Below are 22,586 nucleotides of genomic sequence, written 5' to 3'. Positions count from 1 at the left end.
TGCTCTGGCAAGGAGGGGTCGTCGTCGACGTAGTCGATCACAGGGGCGAAATCGGTCTCGGGGTCTACCGGAGAGAAGAGTGGGAAGAAACAGTAAATATAAAGCAGACATAGCATCACAAAGCATAACATGGCAATATGTTGTGCTGGGTGTGACCTAACGCATGGCTACACGATATAGGTGAAGGGGGAGTTCAACCGGGAATGTATTCCCGGTTCTGGACCCGTGTCACATAGATGACCGGAGGGGAAATGTTCCATGTTCAGCATGCTAGAGGCATGTGACAGCTGAACGGACCGCATTTTCAGATTCGTTGGATTTTTCTGAGCAACTTTCATATAGAAAACATTTTCATCCGAGTTACGGTTTATTTTCTATGAATTTTTAAAGTTTCATTAATATTCGGAAATTATTTATATTAACAGAAATGGAATATGACGTCAGCATGACGTAGGAGTGACGTCAGCAGTCAACAGGACGACTGACCAGGTCAAACTGACCTGTGGGGCCCACATGTCAGCCTCTGCTAACTCTAACAGTAAATTAAACTAATCCAGAGGTTAATTAGCTACTGGGCCCCACATCTCAGTGAAAGATTAGATTACTAGTTACTTTTATTTATAAAAACAGTTAATTAGCCTAATTATACGGTGGGGCCTGCAGGTCAATGGCACTGGGCTGCCCAGTCAACAGTTCACTGGGTCAACCCAGTCAACTGGGGCCCGCGGGGCCCACTGGCAGTGAGCCAGGGGTTGGGCCCGGCCAGCCACGTCGGCGGAGGCAGGCGTCTCGCCGCAGGCGACGCTAGAACACGGCGGAGCCGCTCGGGCCTCGTCGGAATAGCATTTTATGGCGCCATTCGACACGCGGCTGGGTCCGTTCGAACAACCACTCGACGGCGCATCGATTGGTGGTGGTGGCACGGGCGGACTTGGCCAGAAACGGCACCGGCGACGAGGTTTGCGGTGGAGCGGCTATGGGTGATGATGAAATGGAGCTACGACGTGCTACAACTCGGGAGAAAGGCTAGGAAGGTGATGTGCGGCGCGGTGAAGCTAACGGGCATACGCCCGTGACCAACTGGTCACCGGAGACTGGCCGGCGACGAGCTCCGCGGGGGTGCGTTCGGGCGCACGTGGGGAAAGCAGCTAGGGAGCGCGCCAAGTCGGCAAGGAGAGGGAGAAGGTAGGAGAGCTCACCGGGGAGGCACAAGGTGGCCCAGTGTAAGATTAGTAGCAACAGCAGTTGCCGGAGACGACGGAGTTCGCCGGCGACAGAGGCGAAAGGGGGCGGCTCGATCCGCTCCCCGCAGTGGCTCCCGGCTCGCGCTCACGGACGGGGACGGGGTAGACGACGACCGACAGAGATGATGGGCACGATGGCGAGGCGAACGACGCTCGATGGCCGCGAGGACGGGCGAGGCACGGCGGCGACCGTGTCGGCCTCCTCTCTAAAACGAAGGAGTGGGAGAGGGAGAGGCGGAGAGGGCGAGGGGGGGTTCGGGCGTGGGTGGAGGTAGGTGGGGAGGAGGTCGAGGCATCGAGGGGAGGGGTCGACCTTATCCTCCTCGCCGACGGCGAGGTGGTTCGGCGGGGACGGCGCCCCTGTAGCGGCGCGCACCAGGGGAACAGGAAGGGGGCGCGGTGCGGGGAGCTGGGCCGGCTGGTTGAGGTGGGCCGAGGCCCATGGGGGGGCACGGTGGCCAGCTGGGCCAGTCGGCCCAGTTGAGGGGGGGCTTTTCCTTTTCTTTGTTTTTTTGTTTTTCTTTTCCAGCAGCTTTTGCATTTTCTTTTTGCCACAATTGACTTTGCAAAATTATGCCACTGGCCAAAACAATCTCAAAGAATTAAAGTGCACTGCCTCAAAAAGGTTGGGAGGCTTTTGGAATAGTTGCCAATTTTATAAATTAAAAAGGGCATTTAATTTATTGCTTAGGTCACTGTTTTAAGTAGTTTAGGCCACTTAAATCCTTTGCAAAAATGTTTGTTCACCACCAATATTAGTTGTGGATTATTTGGCACATGATGAACATTTTTGTGTTCATGTCTGAGCATTTTGAATTTCACTCATAACTTTAAATTGAATTCAACTGGAATGTGAAAGAGTATGAGACAAAAATGATCAGGCACATGTTTAGCAAAACAATTAACTTAACCCCAGGGGTTACTGTAGCATCATTACACCAGGGGTGTTACAACTACTCACACTTCATCAGAGGGGCTATGGTGTTGATGTAGAAGCCCTCCGTGATCGATGCCCCCTCCGGCGGAGCTCCGGAACAGGCCCCAAGATGGGATCTCGTGGATACAGAAAGTTACGGGAGTGGAATTAGGGTTTTGGCTCCTATTCTGATCGTTTGGGGGTACGTGGATATATATAGGAGGAAGAAGTACGTCGGTGGAGCAACAGGGGGCCCACGAGGGTGGGGGGCACGCCTGGTAGGGTAGGGCGCGCCTCCTACCTCGATGCCTCCTGTTACGTGCCTTGACGTAGGCTCCAAATCTCCCGGGTCTTATCTGTTGAGAAAATCACGTTCCCGAAGGTTTCATTCCGTTTGAACTCCGTTTGATATTCCTTTTCTTTGAAACCCTAAAACAGGCAAAAAAACAACAATTCTAGGCTGGGCCTCTAGTTAATAGGTTAGTCCCAAAAATAATATAAAAATGGATAATAAAGCCCAATAATGTCCAAAACAGTAGATAATATAGCATGGAGCAATCAAAAATTATAGATACGTTGGAGACGTATCAAGCATCCCCAAGCTTAATTCCTGCCCGTCCTCGAGTAGGTAAATGATAAAAACAGAATTTTTGACGCGGAGTGCTACTTGGCATAATTTTAATGTAATTCTTCTTAATTGTGGTATGAATATTCAGATCCGAAAGATTCAAGACAAAAGTTCATATTGACATAAAAATAATAATACTTCAAGCATACTAACAAAGCAATTATGTCTTCTTAAAATAACATGGCCAAAGAAAGTTCATCCCTACAAAATCATATGGTTTAGTCATGTTTCATTTTCGTCACACAAGAATGATCTCATCATGCACAACCTCGATGACAAGCCAAGCAATTGTTTCATACTTTAGTAATCTCAAACCTATAAACTTTCACGCAATATATGAGCGCGCGCCATGGACATAGCACTATAGGTGTAATAGAATATAATGAGGGGGGTTATGTGGAGAAGACAAAAGAGGAGAAAGTTTCACATCAACGAGGCTAATCAATGGGCTATGGAGATGCCCACCAATTGATGTTAATGCAAGGAGTAGGGATTGCCATGCAACGGATGCACTAGAGCTATAAATGTATGAAAGCTCAACAAAAGAAACTAGTGGGTGTGCATCCAACTTGCTTGCTCACGAAGACCTAGGGCACTTGAGGACGCCCATTGTTGGAATATACAAGCCAAGTTCTATAATGAAAATTCCCACTAGTATATGAAAGTGATAAAACAAGAAACTCTCTATCATGAAGATTATGGTGCTACTTTGAAGCACAAGTGTGGCAAAGGATAGTAACTTTGTCCCTTCTCTCTTTTTCTCTCATTTTTATGGCCTTTCTCCTTTTATTTATGGCCTTTCCCTTTTTTGGGACTTCTCCTTTTTTATGGCCTTTCCCTTTTTTTATATATTCCTCACTTGGGACAATGCTCTAGAAAATGATGATCATCACACTTCTATTTATTTACAACTCAATGATTACAACTCGATACTAGAACAAAGTATGACTCTATATGAATGCCTCCGGCGGTGTACCGGGATATGCAATGGATCAAGAGTGACATGTATGAAAGAATTATGAACGGTGGCTTTGCCACAAATACTATGTCAACTACATGATCATGCAAGCAATTTGACAATGATGAATGTGTCATGATGAATGGAATGATGGAAAGTTGCATGGCAATATATCTCGGAATGGCTATGGAAATCCCATAATAGGTAGGTATGGTGGCTGTTTTGAGGAAGATATAAGGAGGTTTATGTGTGAAAGAGCGTATCATATCACGGGGTTTGGATGCACCGGCGAAGTTTGCACCAACTCTCAATGTGAGAAAGGGCAATGCACGGTACCGAAGAGGCTAGCAAGGATGGAAGGGTGAGAGTGCGTATAATCCATGGACTCAACATTAGTCATAAAGAACTCACATACTTATTGCAAAAATCTACAAGTCATCAAAAACCTCGGTACTACACGCATGCTCCTAGGGGGATAGATTGGTAGGAAAAGACCATCGCTCGTCCCCGACGCCACTCATAAGGAAGACAATCAAATAACACCTCATGTTTCAAATTTGTTGCATAATGTTTACCATACGTGCATGCTATGGGACTTGCAAACTTCAACACAAGCATTTCTCAATTTCACAACTACTCAACTAGCACGACTTTGATATTATTACCTCCATATCTCAAAACAATTATCAAGCATCAAACTTCTCTTAGTATTCAAAACACTCTTAAGAAAATTTTACTAATCTTGAATACCTAGCATATTAGGATTTTAAGCAGATAACCATGCTATTAAGACTCTCAAAATAATCTAAGTGAAGCATGAGAGATCAATAGTGTCGGTGGGAACGACACCTATGGGATCACAAGAATCCCTACTGTGGTTAGCGGAGCGCGGGGTCGTGAGAAGAGCGGATCAAACAGATAGCACACGGTTCGTTTATCCAGGTTCGGGCCGCGAGGATGCGTAAAACCCTACTCCTGCTTTGGTGGATTGTATATCTGTGTTCTTGAGCTAGCTATGGGGCGTGAGGAGCTCCAAAAAGCCGAATCCTTCCTCTGGTCGCCTCGGGCCTCCTTTTATAGAAAAAAGGGGTTGCCACAGTGGCACACGGGAGGTGGAAAGGGTACAGTGCTGCGAGGTTATCCCTCGCATCACATGACAAGGCGCATTTAATGCGTCTTGCTTAGGTGTCCTTGCTTTATCGGGGATGGGGGAGAAACATGTCTCGTCCGTCGCCGCTCCTTCTTGTGTCGACACGCGCCCTGGCCAGCGACACCTGCGATGCCATGTAGGTAGGCAGGCAGCTGAGGTGGAGCAGTGGTGGGTCTTCACGAAGATCTGCATGCCGCCACGCGGGTGCCTGCCCAGCTGGTTGGGTCGGTAGCTGCATGCATGCGGTGGTGGAGGTTTAGTCGGCGTGGGCCTGATGGTGGCCCTGCGGGTGTCCTCGGCAAGGGCCTTGCCGGGGCCCCGGCAAGGGTCTTGCCGAGGCGCCTGCTGTCATCCCCGGCAAGGCGCTTGCCGGGGGCCTTGTGGTCTTCCTCGGCTGGGATCCCGCCAAGGGTTGTCGTCTCCTTAGTGCGTATCTAAACTTGAATGTCTTCACAAAGATCTGCATGCCGCCACAGGGATGTCTCCTGAATCCTTGCCCTTTGGGGGCAGTGTACTCAAGGGTGATTTGCTCCGTAGGCGCGGGACGAGTCGCCGCGGCAAGGGTCTTGCCGGGGCTGCTAGAACTGTCTCCCGGAAAGGATCTTGCCGGGGGAGTCCGCTTCGTCTCCTTTGCTCTTCATGGTCTTGGCCTTGGCGTTGTTCTAGTTCTCTTGAGCTTCGGTCTTACCCTGGCTCACCCCCTTGCCTTGCTTGGTGTGGTGGTATCCGCGGCTCAGACTGCCCGTGCACAGTTATAGGGGTACAAAAAGTGTACCCCTCTTTTTGTACACCGACAGGAGCCCCTGGGCCTGGGCCACACATAAGCGCAACGCGTTGTTGGGCTAGGCCCAAAAACGGTGCGCGGGCAGGCAGGGCGGTTTTTACCGCGGTAAGATTCTTCGCGCGCTGCGCTTCCCACGATTCCTGCGCGTGGCGCGGCGTGGGGAGGCGCGTGTGACGTGGGCGGCATGCGCGGGGTTGGTTCCCGCAGGCATGCGTCACATCGTAGTAAAGGGGCGGTTCGCGCCTTCCCCATAAACGGAGGGAGGCGTGGAGGCGCGGCCCATTTACTGAATGGGGCTGAGGCACGGTCTTCAAGGCATCCACTCCCCACGATCACGGGGTGGGGAGTGGTCTTCTCACCCGTCCCCTCGATTCTGCACGTCGCCACGTGTCTACCATGCGCCTGGGGTGGCAAACGGTGGAGGCGGGAAACCGGGCCGTTGCTGGTTGGGGCGGCGGGTCGGTCCTGGCTCCCTGCGCCTTCCGTATCTTGATTGGCCGAGCGGGGCGGCCAAGCCCCAACCCCGATCCTTTATAAAGAGCGGGAGGGGGGATGGCGTCCCGCATTCTTTCATCTTCTTCTTCCTTCAGCATCTGCTCTTCCCTTCCATCCGTCATGGAGAGAGGGAATCCCGGTCCTTCAACAGTGGCAGCGAGGGTCGCCGCTTGACAACGCGTCCCTCCTTCTCCTGCGCCTGCGGTGGCAGAGCCAGCCGCGAGGGGAAGGGGGAGGGGCGAGGCCGTGGGCGAGGCCAGGGCGCTCGGGGAAGGGGAAGACGGAGCGGCACACCGGCCTCGCCTCCGCCAGCAGCTCCTCCTCCAATGGAGGGCCATGTTTGGGATGACCCTTGTGAGTTCTTCGTCAGGCTGCGCTGGCCGCCGCGCCATCGCCTTCGTCTCCTGACTTCATTTGCGCGGGAGATGGAGTTGGATCCGCCGGAGTCATTGCGGCTGCACTTGAGGGGCTGCGGGATCAGTGGCACGCGGGTCCGTGTCGACTTCCCCGCCCCTCACGTGATGTATCTTCGTCGGGGATGGAAGACGTTTGCTCATATCCACCGCTTGACGGAGGGGCTCACTCTCCATTTTAAGCTGATGGAGGGTGGCCTTCTCTCCATCAAGGTCTTCGGGCTCTTTGGGACCCGTGCAAGGTGCTGTGTGGAGAGCTTTTTTGATACTGAAGAGTCCTCCTCGGGCAGGAGTGACGAGGAGGACAGTGGCAGCGACGACGAGGGTAGTAGGCAGCAGGATGACGGGTCCGACTAGGTGTCGAGTGCCGCTCCGTTCGGCACCGGCGACCCCATCATCTGTGTCGCCGGCTCCCTGAACTTCTCGGGGTCGTCTCCTTGGGCGGCTGGCGTTGGGAGGCTGCGGAAGAGGAAGAGGGCGGGCGGCAAGGCCGTTAAGTCAGAGTACGCAGGCACCGATGCCTTCGACGCATGCTGACGTCCTACCGCCTCGTCTTCGAGCTCTGTTTCCGGCGCCGCCATCACCATCCAGCCTTTGGACGGCCACCAAGATGTTCTCTTGGTGTCTTCTGCCACCCGTTGCTCGCCTAGGCGCTCCTTTTGTCCTTTTCGCCTCCTTGACCTGCCTCCTAAGGAGAGGGACAAGAAAGGGATTACAGGCACCTTATCTCTTTTTAGTTTGTAAGCCTTCGGGCCTTTGTTGAATTTAAAACTTGTAATCCCATGATTCATGTTTTTCATTCCCTATGGACTGTACCTGAGTGGAATGTTTTTTTAATGAAAAAGGGATGCTTGCCAGGTCATTTGTTTGCGGGTGGAACCCACGACAAGGAGTAAATCCTTGATATCTTCAAGATAAACATTTCCTTGCCCGGCAACAGGCCTTGCCGTCTCCCCACTTTGCTCGACCTTCCTCATGCCTTTGGCGGAGGCAGGGATGAGGCGGGTTCAGGCTCCTTGTTTCATCCTTTCGCTGCCGCGACTACGACCAAACTTGGCCCCAGGAACGAGCCCTAGGGCCTAGAGTTAGGGGAGCACGGTAGCTTAGGGGAAAATGAGGTTTCACATACCTCAGTCCATAATGGAATGCATGATAAGGGATGAAGAACTTATCTGAAGCTGTAGTCCCGGGCAACCCTGGTTCGCCGTGGGTGAATCTTTGCTCTTGCAGCCCTCGGCAATACTGGCTTGCCGGGGGCTAGATGTTGGTCTGTTCCTCTTTTTTTTCTCCCCAAGTGGTTCGGTACGGATATCTGTGTGTCCTGTGAACCAAAGAAGACAAAAGAAAGACAAAGAGATGCACACTCGACCTCTAAGCTAGGGGTTAGTCGCCGCTAAGCACTATCAACCCTAACCAAGGGCGAGACTCGACCTAGCATGCATGCTATAACTTAGGGCGCCAGCGCTTCATTTATTTATGCTCAGGGTCTACGCCTGGCTTTGTACAAAGGGTTACATGCGTCATCGGCAAGGCTCGTACAAAAGGTGGCTTGCCGGGGGGCCCGGCAAGCCGCGCCTCATGGGTAAAACTTGCGAAGATGCTCAATGTTCCCGGAGTTACTCACCGGAACGGCATCTTCGGTTTCCAGGCAGACTGCGTCGGGCCTGGTGACTCGTATTACCCGATAAGGGCCTTCCACTTTGGCGTCAACTTGTTGGAATTCTTGGCCGAATGAACGCGCCGAAGAACAAGGTCGCCTTCCTCAAAGCTTCGGGCATGAACCTTGCGGCTATGGTAGCGGCGCAAGGCTTGCTGGTAGCGCGCTGCTCTCACAGCCGCCCGAAGACGATCTTCCTCAAGGAGTGTTGCGTCATCTTGCCGCAATTGCTCTTGCTCAAGCTCGTCATAAGCGAGTACTCGAGGTGACCCGTATATGAGTTCCGTGGGGAGAACTGCTTATGCCCCGTATACCAAGGAAAAGGGTGTCTGGCCGGTGGCTCGATTTGGTGTCGTTTTGATTGACCAAAGAACCGCCGGCAATTCATCAATCCAGCGCCTTCCACTCTTGTGCAGTCTGTCAAAGGTCTTTGTCCTCAGGCCTTGCAGTACTTCAGCATTTGCCCTCTCAGCTTGACCTTTGCTTCGTGGGTGAGCAACAGAAGCGAAACAGACCTTGCTGCCGAGGTCTTGAATATACTGCATGGAGGTGTGGCTTGTGAACTGCGTGTCATTGTCGGTGATAACCCTATTGGGTACACCAAAACGGCACACCAGTCCTGTGAAGAACTTGACGGCTGACTGTGATGTGACCTTCCTCACTGCTTCCACTTCTGGCCACTTTGTGAACTTATTGATTGCAACGTACAAGTACTCAAAGCCCCCGACAGCGCGGGGGAAAGGGCCCAGTATGTCGAGCCCCCAGACCGAGAAAGGCTAGGAGAGAGGAATGATTTGAAGGGCTTGAGCTGGCTGATGAAGCTTCTTTGAATGGAACTGACACGCTTCACACCTGGTGACTAGTGTCGTCGCATCCTGGAGGGCGGTGGGCCAGAAGAAGCCTTGCTGAAACGCTTTGCCAGCAAGGGCCCTTGACCCGATGTGGGATCCACATATGCCTCCATGTATCTCCGCCAACAACCCCAGTCCTTCCTCTCGAGGGATACACTTCAATTTCACGCCGTTCGACCTCTTTCTGTACAGGATGTCATCGACGAACTGGTACATAGTAGAGCGACGGGCTACTTTTTCCGCTTCTTCCTGCTCCTCAGGAAGTTCCCCTGTTTGGAGGAATCAGACGGTATGCTGTGCCCACGCTAGAGCCTGGGGCTCGACGGCAAGGACTAAAGGCATTTCCTCCGCTATCGGAGCGCCTGTCTCCATGGCAAGAGCTTGATGCTCTGTCGGAGCTAGCCGTCCCGTGGCGGGCTCGGTGTCTCCGACAACATCCTTGCCGGCGGCTTCGGGGAGCTCGGCGGGAAAGTACTTGCCGGGCCCTGATTTTCTCCTCTTGTTCTGCTCTGTTGATGGATCAACGGATGGCTGAGTTAGCCGAAGCACAAAGGTACCTGGTTCCACAGGTAGCTTGAGGGCAGCGTGTTTTGACAGGTAATCAGCGATATCATTCTCCGCTCGGGGAACGTATTCTGCATGTATACTGTCAAAACGCTCTTTCAGCTTTCTCACTTCATCGACGTAGGCCTTCATCAACGGGCTCTGGTAATCCTTGTTGACTTGCTTGACGACAAGTTGCGAGTCGCCTCTGACGATGAGTTTCTTGATTCCGAGGTCCGCCGCGATCCTAAGACCGGCAAGCAGCCCTTCGTACTCAGCCGTATTGTTTGTTGACACCTCCCTGGGGAAGTGCATCTGGATCATGTACTTGAGGTGCTCTCCGATGGGCGCGACAAGCAGTACGCCAGCCCCGGCGCCCTGTAAGGAGAAAGCTCCATCAAAGTACATGATCCAGTCGCAACTAGCTTCCTTGCCGGGGAGAGTAGTCTCTTGGGTTTCTTCGTCAGGCATCGCAGTCCATTCTGCAATGAACTCCACCAGGACTCGGCTTTGAATCGTCGAGGTACTCTCAAACTTGAGGCCAAAGCTGGACAGGTCCGGTGCCCACTCTACGATCCTTCCCGGTGCGTCTGGATTGTGCAATATCCATTGCAGAGGGAGGCGAGTGACGACAGTGATTTCGTGCGCCTGGAAGTAGTGACGCAGCTTCCTCGAGGCCATAAGAAGGCCGAAGAGCAGTTTCTGCACACCGGAGTACCTCGATCTAGCCCCCTGCAGGAGGGAACTAACAAAGTAGACCGGATGCTGCATCATTTTCTTCTTCGGCGGCACTTCAATTGGCTGCGTCGTCTCGGCATCGGTGGCATCGGGCTCCGTCGCTGCTATTACCTCATCATCAATTTCTCTCTACACCACTAGTGCGGCGCTGACCACCTGGTTTGTTGCCGCCAGGTACAGCAGCAACGGTTCCTGTGGCCTAGGCGCAACTAGTATTGGCGCGGAGGAGAGGTACCTCTTCAAATCTTGCAATGCTGCTTCGGCTTCTGGCGTCCACTCCATCGGGCCCGGCTTTTTCAAAATTTTGAAAAAGGGAAGGGCGCGCTCGGTGGCTTGGAAATGAACCTGCTCATGGCGGCAACGCAACTAGCAAGCCGACGCACATCCTTGACTCGCTTGGGTGCTTCAATCTGCTCTATAGCTTTGATATTATCCGGATTGGCCTCTATCCCACGTTGTGACACAAAGAACCCGAGAAGCTTGCTAGACGGGATGCCGAAGACGCACTTCTCAGGGTTCAGCTTGAGATTGATCTTGCGTAGGTTTGCAAATGTTTCTTGTAAATCTGATATGAGGGTTGCCCTGTTCTTGGTTTTGACCACTATATCATCCATATAAGCTTCCATATTTCTATGGAGCTGGGGTTCAAAACCAATCTGGACCGCCCTTGCAAACGTTGAACCAGCACTCTTCAACCCGAAAGGCATCCGTATAAAGCAATACGTACCACATGGGGTGATGAATGCCGTTTTCTCTTCATCTTCCCTTGTCATGAAGATCTGGTGGTAGACGGAGTAGGCATCGAGGAATGACAACAGATCACACCCAGCCGTGGAGTCAACAATCTGGTCGATGCGCGACAACGGGAAGGGGTCTTTGGAACAAGCCTTATTAATATCTGTGTAATCAATACACAGCCTCCACTTCCCATTTGCCTTGCGCACTACCACCGGATTGGCCAACCACGTTGGATGGAGCACTCCTCTTACCAAACCCGCTGCTTCCAGTTTCCGGATCTCCTCTGTGATGAACTCTTGTCGTTCCAAAGCTTGCTTTCTAACCTTCTGCTTGACGGGCCGCACATGAGGATAGACAACAAGGTGGTGCTAAATCACCTCCCTGGGAACGCCGGGGATGTCGGATGCTTGTCATGCAAACACATCGACATTCGCCCGCAGGAAGGCGACGAGCGCGTCTTCCTATTTGTCTTCAAGGGTGGAGCTTATGGTAAAAGCTCCTCCCGTGCCGTCCTCCTTGACAGAAACCTTCTTGGTTCCCGGTGGTGTGGCCCTGGACTTCTTGTTTCTGTCGGCGGAGCTCTCTGGCACGTCCTCGACGGGAGCGCTACACTCCGAAGAGGTGCGCTTGCCGGAGTGGGTGCCTGAGGTCTCACCGGTCTTCTTCTTTTTCCTTCCCGGGGCTCCAGCGGCAGGAGCAAGCACCTTAGCAATGGCGGCTGCTGCAACTGCTTGTTGGTAGAGTTGGTCAGCGCAAATTAGCGCATCCTTCTTGTCTGATGGTACGGTGATGATCGTCACAGGCCCCGGCATCTTCAGGGTGTTGTAGGCGTAATGTGACGCCGCCATGGACTTGGCCAGCGCTGGGCGGCCAAGGATCCCATTGTAAGGCAAGGGGATCTTGGCAACGTCGAACACAATCCTTTCTGTCCTGTAGTTCAGATCACTCCCAAAAGTCACAGGCAACGTGACCTTTCCCTTTGGTTGACTTCTTCCCGGGTTGACCCCCTGAAACGTGCCCGTCTCTTCGAGGTCTTCATCAGGAATCTGCAATTTCTCGATCATGGCAGGCGAGATTAAGTTCAGACCGGCCCCGCCATCGACTAGCATCTTTGTCACCTTGAGGTTGTGTATTGTTGGTGAAACCAACAATGGCAAGCACCCGACTGCAGTAGTGCGATCAGGGTGATCCTCAGTGTCAAAAATGATAGGTGTGCTGGACCACTTCAGCGGCCTTTGGGCATCAAACGACGGTTCCGCCGCTGTAATCTCATGCGCCCACTGTTTAAGCTGGCGGTGAGAGGTATGCAGCGAGGCGCCGCCATCGACGCACATGGCCTCTGTAGCTTTCTGAAATTCTTGGTCACCATACTCATCATCCTCTTCGTGATCATCGTCTTCTGTCTTTTTGTCATGGCCCCGGGCGGGCCTCTCCTGCTGTTTATCTTTGCCGTGACGTCCCGCCTGGCCGTCACGCTTCAAGCCCCAACCCCGATCCTTTATAAAGAGCGGGAGGGGGGATGGCGTCCCGCATTCTTTCATCTTCTTCTTCCTTCAGCATCTGCTCCTCCCTTCCATCCGTCATGGAGAGAGGGAATCCCGATCCTTCAACAGTGGCGGCGAGGGTCGCCCCTTGACAATGCGTCCCTCCTTCTCCTGCGCCTGCGGTGGCAGAGCCAGCCGCGAGGGGAAGGGGGAGGGGCGAGGCCGTGGGCGAGGCCAGGGCGCTCGGGGAAGGGGAGGTCGGGGCGGCGCACCGGCCTCGCCTCCGCCAGCAGCTCCTCCTCCAATGGAGGGCCATGTTTGGGATGACCCTTGTGAGTTCTTCGTCAGGCTGTGCCGGCCGCCGCGCCATCGCCTTCGTCTCCTGACTCCATTTGCGCCGGAGATGGAGTTGGATCCGCCGGAGTCATTGCGACTGCACTTGAGGGGCTGCGGGATCAGTGGCACGCGGGTCCGTGTCGACTTCCCCGCCCCTCACGTGATGTATCTTCGTCGGGGATGGAAGACATTTGCTCATATCCACCGCTTGACGGAGGGGCTCACTCTCCATTTTAAGCTGATGGAGGGTGGCCTTCTCTCCGTCAAGGTCTTCGGGCTCTTTGGGACCCGTGCAAGGTGCTGTGTGGAGAGCTTTTCTGATACTGAAGACTCCTCCTCGGGCGGGAGTGACGAGGAGGACAGTGGCAGCGACGACGAGGGTAGTAGGCGGCAGGATGACGGGTCCGACTAGGTGTCGAGTGCCGCTCCATGCGGCACCGGCGACCCCATCATCTGTGTCGCTGGCTCCCTGAACTTCTCGGGGTCGTCTCCTTGGGTGGCTGGCGTTGGGAGGCTGCGGAAGAGGAAGAGGGCGGGCGTCAAGGCCATTAAGTCGGAGTACGCAGGCACCGATGCCTTTGACGCGTGCTGACGTCCTACCGCCTCGTCTTCGAGCTCTGTTTCCGGCGCCGCCATCACCATCCAGCCTTTGGACGGCCACCAAGATGTTCTCTTGGTGTCTTCTGCCACCCGTTGCTCGCCTAGGCGCTCCTTTTGTCCTTTTCGCCTCCTTGACCTGCCTCCTAAGGAGAGGGACAAGAAAGGGATTACAGGCACCTTATCTCTTTTTAGTTTGTAAGCCTTCGGGCCTTTGTTGAATTTAAAACTTGTAATCCCATGATTCATGTTTTTCATTCCCTATGGACTGTACCTGAGTGGAATGTTTTTTAATGAAAAAGGGATGCTTGCCGGGTCATTTGTTTGCGGGTGGAACCCACGACAAGGAGTAAATCCTTGATATCTTCAAGATAAACATTTCCTTGCCGGGCAACAGGCCTTGCCGTCTCCCCACTTCGCTCGACCTTCCTCATGCCTTTGGCGGAGGCAGGGATGAGGCGGGTTCAGGCTCCTTGTTTCATCCTTTCGCTGTCGCGACTACGACCAAACTTGGCCCCAGGAACGAGCCCTAGGGCCTAGAGTTAGGGGAGCACGGTAGCTTAGGGGAAAATGAGGTTTCACATACCTCAGTCCATAATGGAATGCATGATAAGGGATGAGGAACTTATCTGAAGCTGCAGTCCCCGGCAACCCTGGTTCGCCGTGGGTGAATCTTTGCTCTTGCAGCCCTCGGCAATACTGGCTTGCCGGGGGCTGGATGTTGGTCTGTTCCTCTTTTTTTTTTCCCCAAGTGGTTCGGTACGGATATCTATGTGTCCTGTGAACCAAAGAAGACAAAAGAAAGACAAAGAGACGCACACTCGACCTCTAAGCTAGGGGTTAGTCGCCGCTAAGCACTATCAACCCTAACCAAGGGTGAGACTCGACCTAGCATGCATGCTATAACTTAGGGCGCCAGCGCTTCATTTATTTATGCTCAGGGTCTACGTCTGGCTTTGTACAAAGGGTTACATGCGTCATCGGCAAGAATCGTACAAAAGGTGGCTTGCCGGGGGGCCCGGCAAGCCGCGCCTCATGGGTAAAACTTGCGAAGATGCTCAATGTTCCAGGAGTTACTCACCAGAACGACATCTTCGGTTTCCAGGCAGACTGCGCCGGGCCTGGTGACTCGTATTACCCGATAAGGGCATTCCCACTTTGGCGTCAACTTGTTGGAATTCTTGGCCGATTGAACGCGCCGAAGAACAAGGTCGCCTTCCTCAAAGCTTCGGGCATGAACCTTGCGGCTATGGTAGCGGCGCAAGGCTTGCTGGTAGCGCGCTGCTCTCACAGCCGCCCGAAGACGATCTTCCTCAAGGAGTGTTGCATCATCTTGCCGCAATTGCTCTTGCTCAAGCTCGTCATAAGCGAGTACTCGAGGTGACCCGTATATGAGTTCCGTGGGGAGAACTGCTTATGCCCCGTATACCAGGGAAAAGGGTGTCTGGCCGGTGGCTCGATTTGGTGTCGTTCTGATTGACCAAAGAACCGCCGGCAATTCATCAATCCAGCGCCTTCCACTCTTGTGCAGTCTGTCAAAGGTCTTTGTCCTCAGGCCTTGCAGTACTTCAGCATTTGCCCTCTCAGCTTGACCATTGCTTCGTGGGTGAGCAACGGAAGCGAAACAGACCTTGCTGCCGAGGTCTTGAATATATTGCATGAAGGTGTGGCTTGTGAACTGCGTGTCGTTGTCGGTGATAACCCTATTGGGTACACCAAAACGGCACACCAGTCATTTGAAGAACTTGACGGCTGATTGTGATGTGACCTTCCTCACTGCTTCCACTTCTGGCCACTTTGTGAACTTGTTGATTGCAATGTACAAGTACTCAAAGCCCCCGACAGCGCGGGGGAAAGGGCCCAGTATGTCGAGCCCCCAGACCGAGAAAGGCTAGGAGAGAGGAATGATTTGAAGGGCTTGAGCTGGCTGATGAAGCTTCTTTGAATGGAACTGACACGCTTCACACCTGGTGACTAGTGTCGTCGCATCCTGGAGGGCGGTGGGCCAGAAGAAGCCTTGCTGAAATGCTTTGCCAGCAAGGGCCCTTGACCCGATGTGGGATCCACATATGCCTCCAAGTATCTCCGCCAACAACCCCAATCCTTCCTCTCAACGGATACACTTCAATTTCACGCCGTTCGACCTCTTTCTGTACAGGATGTCATCGACGAACTGGTACATAGTAGAGCGACGGGCTACTTTTTCCGCTTCTTCCTGCTCCTCAGGAAGTTCCCCTGTTTGGAGGAATCAGACGGTATGTTGTGCCCACGCTAGAGCCTGGGGCTCGACGGCGAGGACTAAAGGCATTTCCTCCGCTATCGGAGCGCCTGTCTCCATGGAAAGAGCTTGATGCTCTGTCGGAGCTAGCCGTCCCGTGGCGGGCTTGGTGTCTCCGACAACATCCTTGCCGGCGGCTTCGGGGAGCTCGGCGGGAAAGTACTTGCCGGGCCCTAATTTTCTCCTCTTGTTCTGCTTTGTTGATGGATCAACGGATGGCTGAGTTAGCCGAAGCACAAAGGTACCTGGTTCCACAGGTAGCTTGAGGGCAGCGTGTTTTGACAGGTAATCAGCGATATCATTCTCCGCTCGGGGAACGTATTCTGCATGTATACTATCAAAATGCTCTTTCAGCTTTCTCACTTCATCGACGTAGGCCTTCATCAACGGGCTCTGGTAATCCTTGTTGACTTGCTTGACGACAAGTTGCGAGTCGCCTCTGACGATGAGTTTCTTGATTCTGAGGTCCGCCGCGATCCTAAGACCGGCAAGCAGCCCTTCGTACTCAGCCGTATTGTTTGTTGACACCTCCCTGGGGAAGTGCATCTGGATCATGTACTTGAGGTGCTCTTCGGTGGGCGCGACAAGCAGTACGCCAGCCCCGGCGCCCTGTAAGGAGAAAGCTCCATCAAAGTACATGATCCAGTGGCAACTAGCTTCCTTGCCGGGGAGAGCAGTCTCTTGGGTTTCTTCGTCAGGCATCGCAGTCCATTCTGCAATGAACTCCACCAGGACTCGGCTTTGAATCGTCGAGGTACTCTCAAACTTGAGGCCAAAGCTGGACAGTTCCGGTGCCCACTCTACGATCCTTCCCGTTGCGTCTGGATTGTGCAATATCCATTGCAGAGGGAGGCGAGTGACGACAGTGATTTCGTGCGCCTGGAAGTAGTGACGCAGCTTCCTCGAGGCCATAAGAAGGCCGAAGAGCAGTTTCTGCACACCGGAGTACCTCGATCTAGCCCCCTGCAGGAGGGAACTAACAAAGTAGACCGGATGCTGCATCATTTTCTTCTTCGGCGGCACTTCAATTGGCTGCATCGTCTCGGCATCGGTGGCATCGGGCTCCGTCGCTGCTATTACCTCATCATCAATTTCTCTCTACACCACTAGTGCGGCACTGACCACCTGGTTTGTTGCCGCCAGGTACAGCAGCAACGGTTCCTGTGGCCTAGGCGCAACTAGTATTGGCGCGGAGGAGAGGTACCTCTTCAAATCTTGCAATGCTGCTTCGGCTTCTGGCGTCCACTCCATCGGGCCCGGCTTTTACAAAATTTTGAAAAAGGGAAGGGCGCGCTCGGCGGGCTTGGAAATGAACCTGCTCATGGCGGCAACGCAACTAGCAAGCCGACGCACATCCTTGACTCGCTTGGGTGCTTCAATCTGCTCTATAGCTTTGATATTATCCGGATTGGCCTCTATCCCACGTTGTGACACAAAGAACCCAAGAAGCTTGCTAGACGGGATGCCGAAGACGCACTTCTCAGGGTTCAGCTTGAGATTGATCTTGCGTAGGTTTGCAAATGTTTCTTGTAAATCTGATATGAGGGTTGCCCTGTTCTTGGTTTTGACCACTATATCATCCATATAAGCTTCCATATTTCTATGGAGCTGGGGTTCAAAACCAATCTGGACCGCCCTTGCAAACGTTGAACCAGCACTCTTCAACCCGAAAGGCATCCGTATAAAGCAATACGTACCACATGGGGTGATGAATGCCGTTTTCTCTTCATCTTCCCTTGTCATGAAGATCTGGTGGTAGACGGAGTAGGCATCGAGGAATGACAACAGATCACACCCAGCCGTGGAGTCAACAATCTGGTCGATGCGCGGCAATGGGAAGGGGTCTTTGGAACAAGCCTTATTAATATCTGTGTAATCAATACACAGCCTCCACTTCCCATTTGCCTTGCGCACTACCACCGGATTGGCCAACCACGTTGGATGGAGCACTCCTCTTACCAAACCCGCTGCTTCCAGTTTCCGGATCTCCTCTGTGATGAACTCTTGTCGTTCCAAAGCTTGCTTTCTGACCTTCTGCTTGACGGGCCGCGCATGAGGATAGACAACAAGGTGGTGCTAAATCACCTCCCTGGGAACGCCGGGGATGTCGGATGCTTGCCATGCAAACACATCGACATTCGCCCGCAGGAAGGCGACGAGCGCATCTTCCTATTTATCATCAAGGGTGGAGCTTATGGTAAAAGCTCCTCCCGTGCCGTCCTCCTTGACAGAAACCTTCTTGGTTCCCGGTGGTGTGGCCCTGGACTTCTTGTTTCTGTCGGTGGAGCTCTCTGGCACGTCCTCGACGGGAGCGCTACACTCCGAAGAGGTGCGCTTGCCGGAGTGGGTGCCTGAGGTCTCACCGGTCTTCTTCTTTTTCCTTCCCGGGGCTCCAGCGGCAGGAGCAAGCGCCTTAGCAATGGCGGCTGCTGCAACTGCTTGTTGGTAGAGTTGGTCAGCGCAAATTAGCGCATCCTTCTTGTCTGATGGTACGGTGATGATCGTCACAGGCCCCGGCATCTTCAGGGTGTTGTAGGCGTAATGTGACGCCGCCATGGACTTGGGCAGCGCTGGGCGGCCAAGGATCACGTTGTAAGGCAAGGGGATCTTGGCAACGTCGAACACAATCCTTTCTGTCCTGTAGTTCAGATCACTCCCAAAAGTCACAGGCAACGTGACCTTTCCCTTTGGTTGACTTCTTCCCGGGTTGACCCCCTGAAACGTGCCTACTCTTCGAGGTCTTCATCAGGAATCTGCAATTTCTCGATCATGGCAGGCGAGATTAAGTTCAGACCGGCCCCACCATCGACTAGCATCTTTGTCACCTTGAGGTTGTGTATTGTTGGTGAAACCAACAATGGCAAGCACCCGACTGCAGTAGTGCGATCAGGGTGATCCTCAGTGTCAAAAATGATAGGTGTGCTGGACCACTTCAGCGGCCTTTGGGCATCAAACGACGGTTCCGCCGCTGTAATCTCATGCGCCCACTGTTTAAGCTGGCGGTGAGAGGTATGCAGCGAGGCGCCGCCATCGACGCACATGGCCTCTGTAGCTTTCTGAAATTCTTGGTCACCATACTCATCATCCTCTTCGTGATCATCGTCTTCTGGCTTTTTGTCACGGCCCCGGGCGGGCCTCTCCTGCTGTTTATCTTTGCCGTGACGGCCCGCCTGGCCGTCACGCTTCAAGCCCCAACCCCGATCCTTTATAAAGAGCGGGAGGGGGGATGGCGTCCTGCATTCTTTCATCTTCTTCTTCCTTCAGCATCTGCTCCTCCCTTCCATCCGTCATGGAGAGAGGGAATCCCGGTCCTTCAACAGTGGTGGCGAGGGTCGCCCCTTGACAATGCGTCCCTCCTTCTCCTGCGCCTGCGGTGGCAGAGCCAGCCACGAGGGGAAGGGGGAGGGGCGAGGCCGTGGGCGAGGCCAGGGCGCTCGGGGAAGGGGAGGACGGGGCGGCGCACCGGCCTCGCCTCCGCCAGCAGCTCCTCCTCCAATGGAGGGCCATGTTTGGGATGACCCTTGTGAGTTCTTCGTCAGGCTGCGCCGGCCGCCGCGCCATCGCCTTCATCTCCTGACTCCATTTGCACCGGAGATGGAGTTGGATCCGCCGGAGTCATTGCGGCTGCACTTGAGGGGCTGCGGGATCAGTGGCACGCGGGTCCGTGTCGACTTCCCCGCCCCTCACGTGATGTATCTTCGTCGGGGATGGAAGACGTTTGCTCATATCCACCGCTTGACAGAGGGGCTCACTCTCCATTTTAAGCTGATGGAGGGTGGCCTTCTCTCCGTCAAGGTCTTCGGGCTCTTTGGGACCCGTGCAAGGTGCTGTGTGGAGAGCTTTTCTGATACTGAAGAGTCCTCCTCGGGCGGGAGTGACGAGGAGGACAGTGGCAGCGACGACGAGGGTAGTAGGCAGCAGGATGACGGGTCCGACTAGGTGTCGAGTGCCGCTCCGTGCGGCACCGGCGACCCCATCATCTGTGTCGCCGGCTCCCTGAACTTCTCGGGGTCGTCTCCTTGGGCGGCTGGCGTTGGGAGGCTGCGGAAGAGGAAGAGGGCGGGTGGCAAGGCCGTTAAGTCGGAGTACGCAGGCACCGATGCCTTCGACGCGTGCTGACGTCCTACCGCCTCGTCTTCGAGCTCTGTTTCCGGCGCCGCCATCACCATCCAGCCTTTGGACGGCCACCAAGATGTTCTCTTGGTGTCTTCTGCCACCCGTTGCTCGCCTAGGCGCTCCTTTTGTCCTTTTCGCCTCCTTGACCTGCCTCCTAAGGAGAGGGACAAGAAAGGGATTACAGGCACCTTATCTCTTTTTAGTTTGTAAGCCTTCGGGCCTTTGTTGAATTTAAAACTTGTAATCCCATGATTCATGTTTTTCATTCCCTATGGACTGTACCTGAGTGGAATGTTTTTTTAATGAAAAAGGGATGCTTGCCGGGTCATTTGTTTGCGGGCGGAACCCACGACAAGGAGTAAATCCTTGATATCTTCAAGATAAATATTTCCTTGCCCGGCAACAGGCCTTGCCGTCTCCCCACTTCGCTCGACCTTCCTCATGCCTTTGGCGGAGGCAGGGATGAGGCGGGTTCAGGCTCCTTGTTTCATCCTTCCGCTGCCGCGACTACGACCAAACTTGGCCCCAGGAACGAGCCCTAGGGCCTAGAGTTAGGGGAGCACGATAGCTTAGGGGAAAATGAGGTTTCACATACCTCAGTCCATAATGGAATGCATGATAAGGGATGTAGAACTTATCTGAAGCTGCAGTCCCCAGCAACCCTGGTTCGCCGTGGGTGAATCTTTGCTCTTGCAGCCCTTGGCAATACAGGCTTGCCGGGGGCTAGATGTTGGTCTGTTCCTCTTTTTTTCTCCCCAAGTGGTTCGGTACGGATATCTGTGTGTCCTGTGAACGAAAGAAGACAAAAGAAAGACAAAGAGACGCACACTCGACCTCTAAGCTAGGGGTTAGTCGCCGCTAAGCACTATCAACCCTAACCAAGGGTGAGACTCGACCTAGCATGCATGCTATAACTTAGGGCGCCAGCGCTTCATTTATTTATGCTCAGGGTCTACGCCTGGCTTTGTACAAAGGGTTACATGCGTCATCGGCAAGGCTCGTACAAAAGGTGGCTTGCCGGGGGGCCCGGCAAGCCGCGCCTCATGGGTAAAACTTGCGAAGATGCTCAATGTTCCAGGAGTTACTCACTGGAATGGCATCTTCGGTTTCCAGGCAGACTGCGCCGGGCCTGGTGACTCGTATTACCCGATAAGGGCCTTCCCACTTTGGCGTCAACTTGTTGGATTCTTGGCCGATTGAACGCGCCGAAGAACAAGGTCGCCTTCCTCAAAGCTTCGGGCATGAACCTTGCGGCTATGGTAGCGGCGCAAGGCTTGCTGGTAGCGCGCTGCTCTCACAGCCGCCCGAAGATGATCTTCCTCAAGGAGTGTTGCGTCATCTTGCCGCAATTGCTCTTGCTCAAGCTCGTCATAAGCAAGTACTCGAGGTGACCCGTATATGAGTTCCGTGGGGAGAACTGCTTATGCCCCGTATACCAGGGAAAAGGGTGTCTGGCCGGTGGCTCGATTTGGTGTCGTTCTGATTGACCAAAGAACCGCCGGCAATTCATCAATCCAGCGCCTTCCACTCTTGTGCAGTCTGTCAAAGGTCTTTGTCCTTAGGCCTTGCAGTACTTCAGCATTTGCCCTCTCAGCTTGACCATTGCTTCGTGGGTGAGCAACGGAAGCGAAACAGACCTTGCTACCGAGGTCTTGAATATATTGCATGAAGGTGTGGCTTGTGAACTGCGTGTCGTTGTCGGTGATAACCCTATTGGGTACACCAAAACGGCACACCAGTCCTTTGAAGAACTTGACGGCTGACTGTGATGTGACCTTCCTCACTGCTTCCACTTGTGGCCACTTTGTGAACTTGTTGATTACAATGTACAAGTACTCAAAGCCCCCGACAGCGCGGGGGAAAGGGCCCAGTATGTCGAGCCCCCAGACCGAGAAAGGCTAGGAGAGAGGAATGATTTGAAGGGCTTGAGCTGGCTGATGAAGCTTCTTTGAATGGAACTGACACGCTTCACACCTGGTGACTAGTGTCGTCGCATCCTGGAGGGCGGTGGGCCAGAAGAAGCCTTGCTGAAACGCTTTGCCAGCAAGGGCCCTTGACCCGATGTGGGATCCACATATGCCTCCATGTATCTCCGCCAACAACTCCAGTCCTTCCTCTCGAGGGACACACTTCAATTTCACGCCGTTCGACCTCTTTCTGTACAGGATGTCATCGACGAACTGGTACATAGTAGAGCGACGGGCTACTTTTTCCGCTTCTTCCTGCTCCTCAGGAAGTTCCCCTGTTTGGAGGAATCAGACGGTATGCTGTGCCCACGCTAGAGCCTGGGGCTCGACGGCGAGGACTAAAGGCATTTCCTCCGCTATTAGAGCGCCTGTCTCCATGGCAAGAGCTTGATGCTCTGTCGGAGCTAGCCGTCCCGTGGCGGGCTCGGTGTCTCCGACAACATCCTTGCCGGCGGCTTCGGGGAGCTCGGCGGGAAAGTACTTGCCGGGCCCTGATTTTCTCCTCTTGTTCTGCTCTGTTGATGGATCAACGGATGGCTGAGTTAGCCGAAGCACAAAGGTACCTGGTTCCACAGGTAGCTTGAGGGCAGCGTGTTTTGACAGGTAATCAGCAATATCATTCTCCGCTCGGGGAACGTATTCTGCATGTATACTGTCAAAACGCTCTTTCAGCTTTCTCACTTCATCGACGTA

The sequence above is a fragment of the Triticum dicoccoides genome, chromosome 6A, assembly GCF_002162155.2.
Source record: "Triticum dicoccoides isolate Atlit2015 ecotype Zavitan chromosome 6A, WEW_v2.0, whole genome shotgun sequence".
Lineage (NCBI taxonomy): Eukaryota > Viridiplantae > Streptophyta > Magnoliopsida > Poales > Poaceae > Triticum > Triticum dicoccoides.
This window is presented reverse-complemented; position numbering follows the sequence as displayed.